Below are 4,701 nucleotides of genomic sequence, written 5' to 3'. Positions count from 1 at the left end.
ACTGCGCATCAGGCGAGTGCTTTACCACTAGGCTCTTCAGAGAAAACCCGTTACATTTGTCCATTAGCCAGGAATCTTTTAGATGCACGTTCCTATAGACAGGACAGCACATACCATGACCTTTGATGAACCAGCCGTGGGGCACTATTTGGAACGGGGAAAAAAACAATCATAGAATGGGTCCACCGAAGGGGATCGATCCTACGACCCAAACACCTTAGACGAAAGAAAGAAAGAAATGTTTTATTTAACGACGCACTCAACACATTTTATTTACGGTTATATGGCGTCAGACATATGGTTAAGGACTACAGAGCTAGTGAGAGAGGAAACCCGCTGTTGCCACTTCATGGGCTACTCTTTTCGATAAGCAGCAAGGGATCTTTTATATGCACCATCCCACAGACAGAATAACACATACCACGGCCTTTGATATACCAGTCGTGGTGCACTGGCTGGAACACTAGCGTGTATATATTCAGCCATAATATATATTCTAAATAATTTCTTCATTTTATGTTTTATTGTTGTCTCTATTTACATGCGGAATTATTGTTGAACTTAACTTTTAAAAACGTTCTTTAAAATCATATATTAAGACATGAACAACATAAACTAAAATGTTATTGTTTTAAAGGAACATTCCTGAGTTTGCTGCTCTTTTTAAGATGTTATCGACTGACTAACAGAGACTTTTTAACGATTGTAATTACATATCAAATATATATTTCTGCATAAAATATTAGTGGTTGTATATTAAACGTGTTCCTGAACTTTAGGTTAAATTTCATCTTATTTCCTAAAATATTGTTTTTTCGTACGTACGAAATTATTTAAAGACAAAACCCAGTTTGGGCTTCTTACAAATATTTAGACGACAAGAAACACATTGAATACACAGACACTGATATTCTAAATAAGAAAATATATTTAATATGTAAGTTTAATCGTAGAAATATTTAATTTTTCGGAAACATCTTACAATGCAGCAAACTCAGAAATGTCTCTTTAATACAAAAGAAGAAACCTTTTTTTCTATCTTGAATTGATCTATAATTGTAATATATATATATATTTCTCATTATTGTTGATCGATACTGAAAAGGTGTCATTATGTGACGTGCAGAAATAAATGTGCTTTTATTGATACATTCTTTCGATATGGAATCACCCCACATTCCTGATCTTGTAGAATCGGGTTTTTTATTTATTATTATAATTATTTTAATTCATAGAAAGGAAATGAATATTTGTTTAACGACACATCATCAGATGTATAAGCTATGACTATGTGGTGTCTAACATATGGTCATTTCGACATTTGGTCAGGAGAGAAACCATCTAGAGTCCCTCTAGGACGATTGACCCCGAATACTAGATGCAGGGAATATAGGGGAGAAAATGTATAGATGAGGGTGGTCGCTAGCCCTTATTCATAACAAAGGGGAGATAAATCAACAGATGGGGGTGATCGCTAGCCCTTATTCAGAATAGAGTGGAGATAAATCAACAGATGGGGGGGGGGGGGTGTCGCTAGCCCTTAATCAGAATAGAGGAGGGATAAATCAACAGATGGGGGTGGTCGCTAGCCCTTAATCAGAATAGAGGAGGGATAAATCAACAGATGGGGGTGGTCGCTAGCCCTTATTCAGAATAGAGTGGAGATAAATCAGCAGATGGGGGTTGTAGCTATCCCTTATTCAGAATAGAGTGGAGATAAATCAACAGATGGGGGTGGTAGCTAGCCCTTATTCAGAATAGAGTGGAGATAAATCAACAGGTGGTGGTGGTCGCTAGCCCTTATTCAGAATAGAGTGGAGATAAATCAACAGATGGGGATGGTTGCTAGCCCTTATTCAGAATAGAGTGGAGATAAATCAACAGGTGGGGGTGGTCGCTAGCCCTTATTCAGAATAGATGGGAGATAAATCAACAGATGTGGGTGGTTACTAGCCCTTATTCAGAATAGAGTGGAGATAAATCAACAGATGGGGATGGTCGCTAGCCCTGATTGAGAATAGAGGGGAGATAAATCAACAGATGGGGGTGGTAGCTAGCCCTTATTCAGAATAGAGTGGAGATAAATCAACAGGTGGTGGTGGTCGCTAGCCCTTATTGAGAATAGAGTGGAGATAAATCAACAGATGGGGATGGTTGCTAGCCCTTATTCAGAATAGAGTGGAGATAAATCAACAGGTGGGGATGGTAGCTAGCCCTTATTCAGAATAGAGTGGAGATAAATCAGCAGATGGGGGTTGTAGCTATCCCTTATTCAGAATAGAGTGGAGATAAATCAACAGATGGGGGTGGTAGCTAGCCCTTATTCAGAATAGAGTGGAGATAAATCAACAGGTGGTGGTGGTCGCTAGCCCTTATTCAGAATAGAGTGGAGATAAATCAACAGATGGGGATGGTTGCTAGCCCTTATTCAGAATAGAGTGGAGATAAATCAACAGGTGGGGGTGGTAGCTAGCCCTTATTCAGAATAGAGTGGAGATAAATCAACAGATGGGAGTAGTAGCTATCCCTTATTCAGAATAGAGTGGAGATAAATCAACAGATGGGGGTGGTCGCTAGCCCTTATTCAGAATAGAGTGGAGATAAATCAACAGGTGGGGGTGGTCGCTAGCCCTTATTGAGAATAGAGTGGAGATAAATCAACAGATGGGGGTGATCGCTAGCCCTTAATCAGAATAGAGGGGAGATAAATCAACAGATGGGGGTGATCGCTAGCCCTTAATCAGAATAGAGTGGAGATAAATCAACAGATGGGGGTGATCGCTAGCCCTTAATCAGAATAGAGGGGAGATAAATCAACAGATGGGGGTGATCGCTAGCCCTTAATCAGAATAGAGTGGAGATAAATCAACAGGTGGGGGTGATCGCTAGCCCTTAATCAGAATAGAGTGGAGATAAATCAACAGATGGGGGTGATCGCTAGCCCTTAATCAGAATAGAGTGGAGATAAATCAACAGATGGGGGTGATCGCTAGCCCTTAATCAGAATAGAGTGGAGATAAATCAACAGGTGGGGGTGGTCGCTAGCCCTTAATCAGAATAGAGTGGAGATAAATCAACAGATGGGGGTGGTCGCTAGCCCTTATTCAGAATAGATGGGAGATAAATCAACAGATGAGGGTGGTCGCTAGCCCTTATTCAGAATAGATGGGAGATAAATCAACAGATGGGGGTGGTCGCTAGCCCTTATTCAGAATAGATGGGAGATAAATCAACAGATGGGGGTGATCGCTAGCCCTTATTCAGAATAGAATGGAGATAAATCAACAGATGGGGGTGGTCGCTAGCCCTTATTCAGAATAGAGTGGAGATAAATCAACAGATAGGGATGGTCGCTAGCCCTTATTCAGAATAGAGTGGAGATAAATCAACAGATGGGGGTGGTCGCTAGCCCTTATTCAAAATAGATGGGAGATAAATCAACAGATGAGGGTGGTCGCTAGCCCTTATTCAGAGTAGAGTGAAGATAAATCAACAGATGGGGGTGGTAGCTAGCCCTTATTCATAATAGAGTGAAGATAATTCAACAGATGGGGGTGGTCGTTAGCCCTTATTCAGAAAAGAGTGGAGATAAATCAACAGATGGGGATGGTCGCTAGCCCTTAATCAGAATAGAGTGGAGATAAATCAACAGATGGGGGTGGTCGCTAGTCCTTATTGAGAATACAGTGGAGATAAATCAACAGATGGGGGTGGTCGCTAGTCCTTATTGAGAATACAGTGGAGATAAATCAACAGATGGGGGTGGTCGCTAGCCCTGATTGAGAATACAGTGGAGATAAATCAACAGATGGGGGTGGTCGCTAGTCCTTATTGAGAATACAGTGGAGATAAATCAACAGGTGGGGGTGGTCGCTAGTCCTTATTGAGAATACAGTGGAGATAAATCAACAGATGGGGGTGGTCGCTAGCCCTTATTGAGAATAGAGTGGAGATAAATCAACAGATGAGGGTGGTCACTAGCCCTTATTGAGAATACAGTGGAGATAAATCAACATATGGGGGTGGTCGCTAGCCCTTAATCAGAATAGAGGGGAGATAAGTCAACAGATGGGGGTGGTCGTTAGCCCTTATTCAGAATAGAGGGGAGATAAATCAACAGGTGGGGGTGGTCGCTAGCCCTTATTCAGAATAGAATGGAGATAAATCAACAGATGGGGGTGGTCGCTAGCCCTTATTCAGAATAGAGTGGAGATAAATCAACAGGTGGGGGTGGTCGCTAGCCCTTATTCAGAATAGAGTGGAGATAAATCAACAGGTGGTGGTGGTCGCTAGCCCTTATTGAGAATAGAGTGGAGATAAATCAGCAGATTGGGGTTGTAGCTATCCCTTATTCAGAATAGAGTGGAGATAAATCAACAGATGGGGGTGGTCGCTAGCCCTTATTCAGAATAGAGTGGAGATAAATCAACAGGTGGGGGTGGTCGCTAGCCCTTATTGAGAATAGAGTGGCGATAAATCAACAGGTGGGGGTGATCGCTAGCCCTTATTGCGAATAGAGTGGAGATAAATCAACAGATGGGGGTGGTAGCTAGCCCTTATTCAGAATAGAGTGGAGATAAATCAACAGGTGGTGGTGGTCGCTAGCCCTTATTGAGAATAGAGTGGAGATAAATCAACAGATGGGGATGGTTGCTAGCCCTTATTCAGAATAGAGTGGAGATAAATCAACAGGTGGGGGTG

Source organism: Gigantopelta aegis, chromosome 10 (genome assembly GCF_016097555.1).
Source record: "Gigantopelta aegis isolate Gae_Host chromosome 10, Gae_host_genome, whole genome shotgun sequence".
Taxonomy (NCBI): domain Eukaryota; kingdom Metazoa; phylum Mollusca; class Gastropoda; order Neomphalida; family Peltospiridae; genus Gigantopelta; species Gigantopelta aegis.
The sequence above is the reverse complement of the archived record's forward strand: the minus strand, read 5'-3'. Positions refer to the sequence as shown.